Raw genomic sequence first — 14045 nt, 5'->3', positions numbered from 1 at the left:
CGATGTTTCCTTGTGTGGTTAGCGTTAATGTGCGCATTCAATACCAACACGCTACTTTTGACTTAATTTTATTGCATCGGTTCCATCTTCTTTCCATCCTTTGCTTTAATATTCCACTCACGTTCATTTGCGATTTAGGTGGTTTAACAATGGTTTCAGATAGGTGGACGCTTCGCCGGAGGGTGGAGATGAAGCCCACGTGCGCATGCAACCAGTCGGTACTGAATTTACAGCTGGCGCCGGTGCGATAGATCGGCCACATCCTCTCTGCATGGAGCGTGAATGCTTGCGTTCAAGCGCGCCCGAAGGTTTGTCTGCCTGCAAAGCTGCACCGGAAAGAGAACGCTAGAGACTGTAGATCGTGGCTCGATTCGATGTCAAGATGCTGAAGCGAAGCCGAATGTACAGTGCCGTCCACTGCTGTGTAGAGCGCGCGAACGGCCGGCTTTGCTCAGCCGGGCGACACCTGGCGGCGGTTGCTGGGACCGAGGTAGCGTGCTCAGGAGCATGTGCGGCCTAATAATCATACAAATTTGCGCGTGTTGAATTTAACCAGATGTGATGTTCCTAAGCACCTTTGTTACCTAGAAGAGTCCGTGAGTGCCCTTCATTTGTTGCGAAAGGGCCGGCACGTGTTATGAGCCCATACGCTTCATTCTATGGCATTTGGGATGCCGCAAGCGCCCTCAAACCGAGTGCAGCACCCTCAAAGCGATCGCCACTCGTCAAAAGCATTTCTCCACGTCTATTAGGCCGCCCATGCGCCTGGGCACACTAACTCGGGCCCAGCAACTGCCGCCAGGTGTCGCCCTGCAGAGCAAAGCCAGCCGCTCGCGCGCTCTGCACAGCAGATAGATGCAGCAGAAGCGGAATGCAGCAATAATGAAACACAGAGCACTGTGGGGCGTCGATAAGTATGAGGTGGTGCGTGGAATCTGGAAAGGAGTAATGGTGCCAGCGCTAACATTCGCAAATGCCATTATATGCTTAAAATTGGATATATTGGCGGGTTTGGAAGTTAACCAAAGATCAGTAGGCCGGTTGGCTTTGGGAGCCCACGGTAATACCACAAATGAGGCAGTGCAGGGTGACATGGGTTGGGCCCCTTTTGAAGTCACAGAAGCACAGAGCAAAATTAGTTTTGAAGAAAGGCTCAGGAACATGGATGAAAATAAATGGGCGGCTAAAGTGCACAAGTATCTCTACATGAAAAGCGTGGACACAGAATGGAGGAAGAGGTCAAGGAAGTTGGCAACCAAGTAAAGGATAATAGAAACTGCAAATAGACAACCAGGAGTCATCAGAAAGAAAGTGAGAGAAATAGAGACCATGAATTGGATGCAAAGAATGTAAACAAAAAGGACAATGGAGATTTACAAGAATGAGAAGAAAGAAATTAGAAGGGAAAATCTGTATGATAACACAAAGGGCAGTGCCTTGCTATTTGAGGCTCGAGCCGGTTGCCTAAGGACGAAAACATATCGGAACAAATATTCGGAACTAGATGAGACATGTGCATGCTGCAGTAAAGATCCAGAAACCACTCAGCACATCGTGATGGAATGCGACGGGATCCACCCAGCGAGAACCGTAGGTAACGTGCAACTCCCAGAAGCGCTTGGTTTCAAAGTGGAAGGAAACATAAACAGATCAGCCGTAGAGATCAGGAAGAGACGATTGGAGTACTATTGGAAAAAAAGCAGGGAAAAGATGGATACGACCTGATCTCTTAAAATCATAGGCAGCGGCACAAGGTAAATTTTTGAAAAAGAAAAATAATAATGAGAGGTACACAAAAATGCTAGATAAAGAACATGTATAGTATACATGATTAAATCAAGCAGGCTAGGTGACTATTTGTCACCGCCCCGTTTCAAAGGGGATGCCAATAAATCATCATCATCATCTTCTTCATCATCATCAGATGGTAGGCACTGTGCGCACGCCTACGCCGTGTTTGCGCCTGGGCGTGTGCGTGTTTATGAGGCTCCGTAAAGCCGACATGTACGCACTCAGCGTTCCTACCGACGGCGGCTGACATCGCGTCCCTCGGTGCTGACACCAAGTGAAGCGTCAATCAAGAACGCCGTGGGCGCCGGCATTTCTACGGGCATCGTCGACTGACGTTGCTCAGGTCCCATATGGCTTGTCACTGGAATGCCGAAATGTAGACATGCAAGATTGCGGTGCCAGGATCTTGCATGTGCCGCAAGTTGATGCAAAGATCTGGCATATCCAGTCCTCCGCCATTTCCGCATCCCACATCGCTCTGCGTCGACGCTGAGCATGACCTCCGAGATCAGGCAGTGCGCACGGTCTAAAAGGCCAAGCGCCGATTGACGCAATGCCAGCCAACGCCGGTAGAAACGCTAAAAATGGGTCGATCTTAAGCGACATTGCCGGTAGAGTACACTCTATAGTGCGGGCAAGAAGCACATAAGCCCTCAATGAAAGCGTTATTAACGTGAACAACGAGCCCGACCAGAATATCCCTCAAGAGATGTCCCCGATTTTTTTTCAATAGAATTTAATGCATTTATAAGTAATAACAGAAGCACGTCATCACTCGCGTTGGTCTCTTGCGCCGTGATCACGCTATATGACAGGGGCAAGCAATTGTCCGAATTATTTAGCGGTACGTCACCAAATTCCGGTTCTCGAAGCGATGCGTCTTTCTCGCGCCGTCGCAGCTCCCTCCCCAGCGGCTCGCCCACGTCACTGCTTACTCACGCACGGCTCTCGGTAAAACAGCGGCATTTCGAGGCACGCTTGGTACGTGCTTTCTTATACGGTAATACTGCGCAAGCCCGAGAACGGCGGCACTTTGTGCGCTCCGCGCGAACGGCGTTTCCTGGCGGTGTTGCACTGGTCATGCTGGTGCGGCGCTGGTGCTGGAAAGGCGGCTCTATAGCTCAGGCCCTTGTCGGTGCGCCCCCTGCCGCATGTTCGGCAGAGTGACGAAAAGGTAGCATGACTTCGCATATTGCCTCGTGACGGCTGCTCGCGGACGAGTTCCAACGAAACTTGCCAGGGCTCCACGTCTCCTCACTCTTGGCGGCGCCGCTGCTGCTGACAGAGGAGCGGCTCCACAAGAGCCTTGTCGCCATGACGCTGGGTACGGCCGAGCACGAGGATACTAAGTTCGCGATTGACCGTAACGATTGGTCCCCCTGGTGTAGGAGGTGGGATACGGACAGTCGCAGTATAGTGGCGAGTTAATCCATCGACGGGAACGCTTCGTGACCCTGGTTGCAGAGTGTGCAGTCGCGCAGTCAGCGACGTAGTGCTCCTGGGTGGTTGAGGACGCTTCGTGACACTAGTATTGGTTAGTGCGGTCACGCGCGTCGGTGACGTCCCACAACACGGATGACGCGGAGTACGACCGTGCTTGCTGAAGAGCTCCGCCATCGGCAGGGACGCTTTTTCCCGGGGTTGGTGACTGTGGTCGTCGTAGGCGACAAGTATACCTCGATCGACAGGAAGGCTGCGTGACAGAGAACGCCCCGTAGCACAGACGGCGAGTACGGCCGCCCTCGGGGACGAGTTCCGGGATAGGCCGGACGTCGTCCTGGTGGCCGTGCGTGCAGTAGCGGCATATGCAGAACGCCTCGATCGAAGCGGCCGTGCCATATCAGTCGCACTCGAACGCACGTTCCAAGAACGACGGGGACGATTCGTGGCGCACGACCTTGTCGAGCGGCGGTTGCGTCTCTTGGACATGGTCGTGTGCTGCACGGTCAGGCTAGGGAACGAGAACCTTGATCCGTTCTTCCTCAAAGTTTTCGCTGTCTGATTGTTCTCAGCAGCGCTAACATACATCTTGGACAGCGGCGAATCTGACACGCCCTCAGTTGCCAGAATGGCCTTCTCCGCCGTAACCCACCTGCTCGTGGTCTGTGATATTTCCGCTACGTTTGCGTCTTTTGAAGGTTCGCCGCTGTCCTCAGCAGTGGCTGCTGCACGTTCGGTCCACTCGCTCTTCATGGGTGAAGAAGAGAGTTCTGTCTCGGCCGGCTTCGGCTTTTCTCCCACCATTGCTACGCGTCCTTGCTATGGCCGACGGGGGAGTCTCGGTATGCCTCCTTGAGTTGTCGGCCAAACGAACCAACTGTCCCGTTCCTCTTCGCTGGAAGCCCACACAGGAACTTGCGCGTCAGGCCTCGCAACCACGTCGCTGCTGCTGCCAGGACCTCGCAGGAGGACAAACTGTCTTGTGGAGCTCGAAGGGAACACCGCCGGTGACCGTTTTTCGCTGGGTGTTCCAAAGACGACGCGTGTCCTCGAGCTGAAATACACGCGCATTCCCTCGTGTGCATGCTTCGTCGTCTTCCACTGGCCTTCTTTCTCTTGTGCTAGAGCATTGTGAATATTGAAGGAGTACCGAAAACGCCCATTCTCACTGCGTTTATAACGCGGAATACGGCCTTTACAAGCCAAACGTCCTGCTTATATCTGTCAGCGCGCAACATTTATACAATTTAAATAACCTGAGCTATTCTTGGATGTGGTTTCGGTTTCAAATATCGTACTATTGCCAGAAGCACGGCCTCGTTGTTGGATGAGGTTTTGCTCCGGTTGTTGTGCGGCGACCCGTACGAGCCCTCTAAACTCTAGAACAAGAAATTGTGCAGGTCTAACGCACATGTTGGAAACTATGTGAAGCGAAGCTTTCATGAAGCGGTTATTAAGAACGCTATAAATTAGCCCATTTCGTTCCTTCGTCTTCGGCATAAAGGAAACTGGCGCGTGCATGTGCTCTCGCTCGCCCGTATATCACGTAATACGTATGTCACGTATTACGTGATATACGTAATACGACAAACCTTATATTTCCTCATACCTTGTTATTTATTTTAAATGTACCGGCCGCTTCTTGGTCGATCGTCTGTCGTGGCTATATGTGCCATAGTATGGAAACCACAAAAATCATCAACATACGCCTGTCACCTCAAAGAGCTATTTTACTTTCTTTGCATTAGCTTGCCCTATGGCACCGAGAGGAAATGCCACACAAAATTATGAAGTTCTGTCGCCCCCGTAATGCCCACAAAGGAGCGGCGATGAGGGCCGAAAATCCACTTATGTAAGTCTGGCGGCCGATTATGGTGGAGAGCCACACGGCTCATATGATTGTGACGAGCCATTTGCAGACCAGGGCATGTCGATAGCAAGCGCTGTACGCCTGCATCCAGCATTGACGCACGGTATTTAGAAGAGGCATCTAGGAGAGGCGTCGGTGTGTCCCCGCTGTGCGTGGATGGACGGTGCATGTGACAGCCACATAAACGCGAACTCTTCGGAGCTATTTGGCGGCACGATAACTACCACCCGCTTCTTCGCCAATACCGCGATGGGTATGTGCCCATAATATGGTAAATCATGTGGAGGAGGACGTTGGTGTTGGCACAAGAGAAGTATGCGTGCGTTTGTGGCCAATTATGGTTACAGCATCGGGTCGAGATTCGAATCCCGGCACCGGACGCCTTTTTTTTTCAGAAGCGAAGCTTTCTTGCCATCAACTCCAAGATCCATCAATTCGCCATCAACTGCCAAGATCAACTCCAACGTGTCTCATACGACACGTAAACGTGCGTAATAATATCCAGCCTGTCTATAATTTCCTGCAAATAAAGTTATTTCTCCGTATATAACAAGCTGTTATTTATTACTAATATTGAAACCTCGAAACCCACATTTCATATACACAGGCACATGGTTGGCTCACGACCCAATCACACCAAGAATGATTCGCTTAACGTGGATGTCAACTAAAGCTTGGCGTGTCTGTTTTTCTTTTTTTTAAGTAAGGTTGAATCTACTTGGCCAGAACCCGACCGACCTACCGAATTTGCCTACCACGGAATGGTAGGCAAAGATAGGTTCGTTTGCTGGCACACGTCACACTCCCCCTTCATAATTTATTGTAATGTTTCACACCAAGCAGCGTAGGTTTTGGTACCCAGGAAGTGGATGCGTCATGAACTCATGAAGCGTCGCCTCACTCCCTTTCTGCAATCGCCGTGTGCGCCGTATGACCAACGTCGCCATGCACCTCGTCTTATTGCAAAACGACGTCAGCAAATTTTGCACACTGCGTCATGACGACGTCCCGATAATGTCAATTACCCTAGGTCCAGACGTTTGTAGACCAACTTCAGTATGACATTATTATACCTTATAACTGCGTCCCGGCCTTCGTACTTGCTAAGTGCCATCCTTTCGCGTTCGAGATGCGAATGATAGAGTTCCTACAACTTCAAAAATATGTGCCAGTACTCTTTTGAGACTACCCAGATCGTATTGTAGAACGTTCCTCCAATCAAACTCTGCACCTCGACTCAATGATTATGATGATGGTGATGACGTTGATGATGATTCAATAGCATCCTCTTTGAAACGGGGTGGTGACAAATAGTCACCTAGCCTGCTTGATTTAATCAGGTATGCTATAGATATTTCTTATCTAGCATTTTTGTATACACGCCCAAATCTTTTTCTTCTTTGTTTTCCCCTCGAAATCTACCTTGTACCGCTACCTATGACTGTAACAGATCCAGTGCGTATCAATCTCTTCCCTGCTTTTCTTCCACCAATACTCTGAATGTCCCTTGCTCATCTCGACTGCTGACCGGTTGATGCTTCCGAGAAAGTCGATGGCAGCGCCGTCCCTCGACAGAGATATAGTAACTGCGCTTCGTTTACAGCTCACGGCAATTCTTGAGAGGATTATCGTCTTTTTCAACCAAGGGGAGGCGCTGCACTCAACTCGGGAGAGTGGAGGAAGAGCTTGGAAAGTTGTGGATCGTTTCAGAATACGGGGGTGTGTGTCATCTTCCGGACCGCAACCAATACCGAGCGCAACAGCGCGAAATCCTCTCTACGCTCTCCGACTCTTCAGGCCGGACAGAGCGGACAGTTATGGTTCCACTGGCCCACGACTCCAACTCATTTAAGTCGTTCCATTCACCGGCTTGTCCCAATCATTGCGGCATTTCGGTTCAATGGAGCCTTTGAAGTACCCTCCTTGCCGAAGCGGCCCTGCCGGCAGTCTTTGTGACACGCTACTCGCACCGGCGAAGCATCGCAATATATATATATATATATATATATATATATATATATATATATACGTTAAATGGGCGTATTCTTCCTTGAATTGGCCTGCCTCGCAATCTCGCGTCTTCGTTGGCCAGCTGCAGCATTCATCGTCGAACTGTACTTTCAATGGCAGGTATTTACTAGCCTGAGAATAGTTTTACTATCCCTTTCCATTCCTTTCTTTTCTTTCGTTTCGTTTTCTCGCATCATTCCATTTTCCTATGAAAACATAGCACAGGAGTTCTGCTCTACATTTATTCTTACGGCCAACGGCCTCTTGAAGTGTTTCCTCGTTCACTCACTTCGTTGATTTTTTTTTTTTTTTTTTTTACTTTGTGACTATACTTCTCACACGTTTTACTCCGCTGTGCGTTTTCCCGCATTTAGCGTAAGTGAAGCCTGCAATCCACATTTTAAAAAAAAGGGGGGGGGGGGGGGCATGGATCTCTGCTATTATTACAACCTACTCTGGTACGTCTTTCTCTGATCATGCTTTGCGGCTCCAGCGCTTTCCATTGCTTTCTTTCTATGTCTTTCTTTTTTTTCTCCCTTGAAACTCCCTGAAAAACGCGTTAAGGATGGCTCTATTCCACATAGCATATTTCGGATCCAATGGAGCCTTTTGGATGGATCTTTGTTCATGTAGCTTGGCTCGATAAGTCGCTCGTTCTCTCCTGCGTTCAACCTGAAGGAACGAACGAACGAAGGACTCAATAAATGAATGAAGAAGTGAAGCAATAAATGAATGAAAGAAGTAAGCAAGAAATGAATGGATGGATTAAGAGGAGCAGCCGGGGCCAGCTAACAGGCGCCAATACCTTCTTGCATACAATTAATGAAAAAATCATCTGGCGATTTAGTGGTAAATGTGAGAGAAACGCGTCAGCATTACCGCGCACCTCCATGCGGTCCCGCACCCATGATGGAACGCGTTCACCACACTACGAAGTGTTGTGTGTATATATATATATATATATATATATATATATATATATATATATATATATACAACACTTGAACACAACAGTTGAAGAAACGAAAGGGCACACTTGCGAATATATATATAGTTCAAAAAATAGAAGCACGTAGGAAAAACATAACAAGACTTTACTGACGTTTCGGCCGGGGTCCGGCCGAAACGTCAGTAAAGTCTTGTTATGTTTTTCCTACGTGCTTCTATTTTTTGAACTACTTCTGAGCCGGCTCCGGTTACTCTTTACTTCACTGATATATATATATATATATATATATATATATAACACGTGACCGGTTCATACTGAATGAATAAATGAATGAAGGAATGAATGAATAAAATGTGAAGGAAACGAAGAGAGGAAGAGCAATGAACTTAGTTATATAGACTTTCTCCAGTTTGCTACCACCCACCTAAGCAGGGACTAGAGAGAGAGGAGGAGCTCAGGTTAATCACTCGCACAATCACAGCAGTACCTGAAGGCGACAGACTCGAGTTGCAATGGCTGTACAATAACTGCGCACGGTGGCATCGTGGAGCCTCTATATATATCGTAGCTCAACAGCTAGCTCTAGCGTGCTCACCTACACCGCGTTGTGGTGTATATAACGCGTGGATCGCTGTCATCGCGTGTCGCCCGAAATAAACGCCGCACTGCTATCACCGTATAACGGGACGACACCGGCAAGCGCATCAGTTTTGCAATGCCCCGAGGCGTGGAGGCATCAGGGAATAACGGGAGCCCATCACGACGAGCCGCCCCGTGTATGTCCCCACCGCCAGGACGCTGAGCCGCGCGCGCGCCTCCCGTTTATCAAGCGGTAGTGTCGGAGCGTATATTTCTCTATATATATACCTCGGCGCGAATCTCTGTTTCGTAACGGTGTTTCCTAAGCGCTCTTTATCACGCGAATTTAGTGTATATATGTATGCGTGGTTCCCAAAGGTGTAAATGTGTATTTTTTGCTCGCGCGTTTAGGAAAGCCTCTGGAGGGGTGAAAACGAAAGAGAGAGCGTGTCTGAACGTATATAGCGATTCGAGATGTAGAAGCACCTATGCGTTGCAGCACGTGACACGTTGTACGAGGGTTGTTCCAAACGTTCCCGCCTTCAACACGCCTTTCCGGTCAACTTTACTGGTTTTTGTATTAACCTATGATCACATTAACCCGAACCGACAGAACTGTAGCCTTGTCGTGTGACATCAACACGTCAGGCTTACTGTAGTAACTTCTGTCGACGTACGATAGAACCGGCATTGTTGTGAGAACAGCGGGACAGATCTCGATACAGAAATGTTTGTTGTTGCAGCAGTCCTGAAGTATACGTTGCAAAACAAGACAAATTATTTCCTCTTGTGTGCGTGTGTGCTTGATTGCGAAGGCGTACGGTCGGTGATTATACACATTTTAAACTATTACGTGCACATGTACTCCGTGCCTCCGGGAATTATTCTACAAACCACTTGGAAGAAGATTACCAAGAAAAATGGAACGAAAGTATTTTTTTCCAACTTATTATAATTATTTGCTGTTGGTAAAAAATGTTGACGTATATTAAAAGTGCCGGCTGCTTCTCTACTGCGACAGCGGGATAAAATATAAGAAAGATCCCTCAATGAATAACGAAGCCAGAAGGACACACAAAAAGCATAAGAAGTTAGATGTGGAAGCTTACAAACTATCACGTCCACAAAACGAGTCATGACACAACTGTCGCGCCAGAACGAACGTACAGTTAGGCTACTGCGAAATAATAATAATAAAAATAATGGAGAAGAAAAAACAGAATCGATTATTGCGGAGATGTGAGCACTGAGCAAGCCCATCGTGTGCGTGCTGATGATAGCGCGGCGTGTCAGTGATGCTGCTTATCGAGCCAAGCTGTCACCAAAGCGAAGGTAAAAGCCAGAAAAGTCACTGTACCCATATGCGCTCGCGGAATCCGACCACATAAAGTAGTGGAGCAGTACGCTCTCATAGAGAGTTCTCAGCGTTTTTTTTTTCTTTTCTTTTTTTTTCTTTTTTTTTTTTGCTGATGCCGCATTTTTCGCTACTAAATAAATTGCCTGCTAGGGCGTTTCGCCTGTGTGCGAGCGTTCTTTTGTTATTATTGTTTGTTCACTTCCTTTATTTCATAGTTCGTCATCTATTACACGCGTAGTACAGAGAGAGAGAGAGAGAGAAGTAAGGAAGGCAGGGAGGTTAACTATACTTTGTTCAATTTGCTACCCCACGCGTGGGGAGAGGGACGGGGAAGCAAAAGAATGAGAGCGAGAGAAACGTGAGTCTAGCTCATTCACAAGCAAGCGCCACTAAGCAAGTCGGGCACTACAGTCGGAGTAGCATGCCAAGCCTGCCGCTTAGCTATAGCCTCTTACTGCCTTTGTAAGAGAGCAGGTGTAAATGCTCGAAATTATTATTATTGCGATAGCAATTATATGGACACTCAAAAGCAGATTTCTGCCGTCGGCGTCGCCGTCGCCGTCGGCGTCGCCGTCGCCGTCGCCGTGAGGTTCCGTATGACGTCAATGGAGATGAAATCGTGACCGCGCGCTGCCGAACGCTGTATGTGCGAGTGAAAGGGCGCGAAGGACGCGCTCTTTCACGGGGAGTGAACGCATGGCGGAGAACAAACGCGCGTTCTGCGCCGTGCTTCCTTAGGTAAGTGGTTCTTGAGGGAAAGGGAAAGGTTGGCGCTATCTTCTGCAGCCCTTGAGGGAGCACGGCTCAGCGCCAAACCGTGCTTCCTTAAGGGCTGCAGAAGTAGGCGTCTCTTTCCTCCTTTACAATCACCATATATGTAGAGCAAACGCGCCTTCTTCCGATGCGCGAGACGCCGTGGGGAGGGGGGGAAGGGGGAGGGAAGGGAGGCGACGTTTAGCTGCGGCACCAAGTGCCTATTTATATCACAGGCTCCGGCAACAGTCACCAACGCCGCACGCATTTTGAGCGAACGCGGGCAAAACGCCGACGGCGTCGACAACAGTTCTGCGCGTTGCCGGTGCTGCTGCATGTCCAAGTTTATACAGCTGATAAAGCTAATATCATTACTCCGTATAGCTCTCTACAAATTTGCTATCGCAATTGATGCTTCACCTTTCAGGTGAGACTGCGACAACTTTTTTTTTTTACACACCATCTGCAGCCTCTCCAATTCATTTCACTCCCCTTTTAACACTTAACCCCTCTCCTCCACTCCCCCCCCCCCCCTCCTCAAATGCCTGGAGGAACGATTCAAACATTCACAGCGCGTAAGGAAAAGCAGGCAGTCGATAACAGAGCGCTCCAACCTTTTCCGTCGCCCCCATCCACTGCGGCAGCGGAAATTGCAGAGCGAACGAAGGAATAAAGTGTGAGACAGAGAGAGAGAGAGAGAGAGAAAAAAGGAACAGTTACAAGCCTACGTGAGCCAAAGGCAAATCGCCTACGCACTTGCTTGAGGGCGCACAACACCTGCTCGGCGAAATAGAGCGTCGCTGCTGGGGCGAACGCGAACCCATCTACACTGCTCCCCGACCCCCCCGCCAAAGCGCTACAATGTCACGATCACTCCCGCGAACACTGCCGCGAGGCAGGCAGCGGTGACGATCAATGGAGCCCGAACGGGAATGCGTCCCACACTCCCGAAGGAGGCAAAGTTCACGGCAGGGACTCCCGAAGAATGAAAATGCCTACGTTTGACCTCTTTCCTGCATAGAGAGCGACGACGTCGGGGGGCACGGCCGGGCCGGCGGCGTAGTTGGGGGTTAGACGCTGGGAGGGAGCGCGAAAGCTACTTCCGGCGGAAGCAGCAGCGGGAGCGGAAACGTGGAGAAAAGGCAGCCGTCGTGCCCTGCTTCTGCTTTCCACGCCCCTCCCTCCTCCGCCCTTCTATACCTCCCCCCCCCCCCCCCTCCACGCCGTTATTTCGCTTCTACTCTGCCTACCCTGTCTAAAAACTCTAAAGACGCTTGTTCGGGCAGCAGTCTGAGAAACTTTCCACACACACATACTTGCATCCTCCAAGGGGGTAACAACTGAACACACTCCGGGCGCTTGGAGAAAAAAGGAGAGTAAAAGGTGCGGAGTGGTTACCAAGGAAAGTGCCAGGTGGCGAGGCATACAGTGACGGTGCGTCTTGGTTTCGACAAGTCCCGTGGAGAAAGACGCGTGATCGGAAAACAGCGTATAGAGAAGAAGGGTGCTCTATATGGGGGCACTGCGGCATTAAGTGCGTACAACGGCATTAAGTCAGTTGACAACAATCCATTACTCTCAGTTAAACTCTTGCGAACTTGTTGAAAGCGGTCTGAGCAAAAAACGCGTATCGAGAAAAAGAAGATCGTCTGAATAGCGAAAGCCCACATTAGAACAACCGAACTTGAGGCTGTTGCACATCCTACACGTTTCTTGCTTGCGACGGGTCAACAATTATCCGGCACCTTACCCGTCTCCTGTATTGCAGAAATTTTGGCAAGCCTACCGCGTTAGCGAATTGTATGGCAGGAATGAAGTTTTCTATTAGAGTGCGATTTGACGCCGATATTATATATGTCAAATAAGTGGCAGAGTTATCAGAGGTACAGCGCTGCCAAGTCGACCAATATTCACGATTGACGAGATGTGATGGGGCATGACCTTGGGTTCGGGTACAGCAGGAAATGTTTGTTAGACGTATAGAAGGTAACGAGCATCCTATCACTGTCTTCTTCCATGTAATTTACAGAGGTTGCACTCGGTACGAGTCAAAATTAAGGAATAGATTTTTCTTTCCCATAACATTTAAGTTCACTTCAGCATACCGTATTTTTCCTCAGACTAGCTATAGCGACACTGTCGATCACTGAAATTAGTGTGAAAATATACTTACAGGCGCTAGAACTGAAGGCAAGCTATGGAGGCAAAGCGCACGCGTGACAGCGCTCCTGGAAATATTTTCTATCTCATTCACATTTAAGGAACCTCCCCCCCCCCCTCCTTCAAAAAAATATAAAAAAGACATTTTGTACTACAACTTTTGTAATGCAATACGAATTAAAGTACAGTAAGTTACCGGTATTAAATTTATCTCTTTTCGCTATGCTACGAAGCGTTTTCACAAATTCGAAACCATCGCAAATGGAAACTACGCTGACTCGGTATCTGCTCCGAGAAACGGAAACTGTGCTAGAACTGTGCCATATGAGGCTACTTGGCGCATTAATACACGTGCAGAAGCTCCGCATGTGTATAGCTAGCTCTTCCTTCATTGCTCCAGAAAGTTGTCGGCGCAGGCGCGACTACCTAAGCACGTACGTACCTGACTACGCACATAACTCCCTGGTTAAGAACTAGCCGCGGCGTCATTCGGTTGGAAAACTGCTTTCTGGGAAAAGCTGGTTTATCAATCACGAAAACCATGCCAACGTCGCCTCGAGGCAAGCACGAAAGACCGCGACTGGCGTACGAACACTGGCATACGTGCTATCCGATCGACACCGCGAAATCGCGCCAGATCGACACGACGGAAACGCGAGATTCCGAATCGTATACTTTCGAATTACCGAAGAACTCGGTCGGTAATTCGAACTTAATGCAGTCCCTCGCTGTCGCGCGCGCACGCTAAAAGCGGCGGTTCAATTTTTACCGCCTTCGGTCGTCGTCGTATAGGTCTCTTATTTAAAACGAAAAGCGCAGCCCCCGCGCGGAGACTTGCGGTTCGACGGCGGCCCCAATTTAGCTACGCTCTTCGGGTGAGCTTCATTAACCACGAGCCCCCGAAATTAAGCGCCGGCGTTTCGCTTTCCCCCGAGGAGCTAGCACGGCTCTCGCGATAATAACTGCGCTGGCAGTCGCGAAGGAGACGCGAAATTATTAGCGCCAATATCGGAAACGCGAGCGAGCGCGAAGCCACTGCGTATACGTGCGCCCGTGTTATGCGTGCGCAAGGCATTCGGGTGCGTGTCTGGCGGTGCGCGTTCTATGTGTATGACGTGTGTGGTGGCCTGTATATA

The 14045-nt window shown here is 49.3% G+C and overlaps 1 protein-coding gene across 4 annotated transcripts in view; it reads right to left on the bottom strand.

The window, feature by feature from the left end:
• LOC119446253 (uncharacterized) overlaps positions 1 to 14045 on the bottom strand; it is a 422545-nt gene that overhangs the window by 114702 nt on the left and 293798 nt on the right. The window contains exon 1 of one of the 4 annotated variants that reach the window (XM_049664027.1): positions 12923 to 12983. The exons of the other annotated variants lie outside the window; for them this stretch is intronic. The gene's annotated coding sequence lies outside the window, so the exon portion shown is untranslated. Of the gene's footprint in view, positions 1 to 12922; positions 12984 to 14045 lie in introns of those variants that run through there. 4 annotated transcript variants of the gene reach the window in all.

The sequence above is a fragment of the Dermacentor silvarum genome, chromosome 3, assembly GCF_013339745.2.
Source record: "Dermacentor silvarum isolate Dsil-2018 chromosome 3, BIME_Dsil_1.4, whole genome shotgun sequence".
Classification (NCBI taxonomy): Eukaryota; Metazoa; Arthropoda; class Arachnida; order Ixodida; family Ixodidae; genus Dermacentor; species Dermacentor silvarum.
Note: the sequence above shows the minus strand (reverse complement) of the source record. Positions and strands in the feature narration are given on the sequence as shown.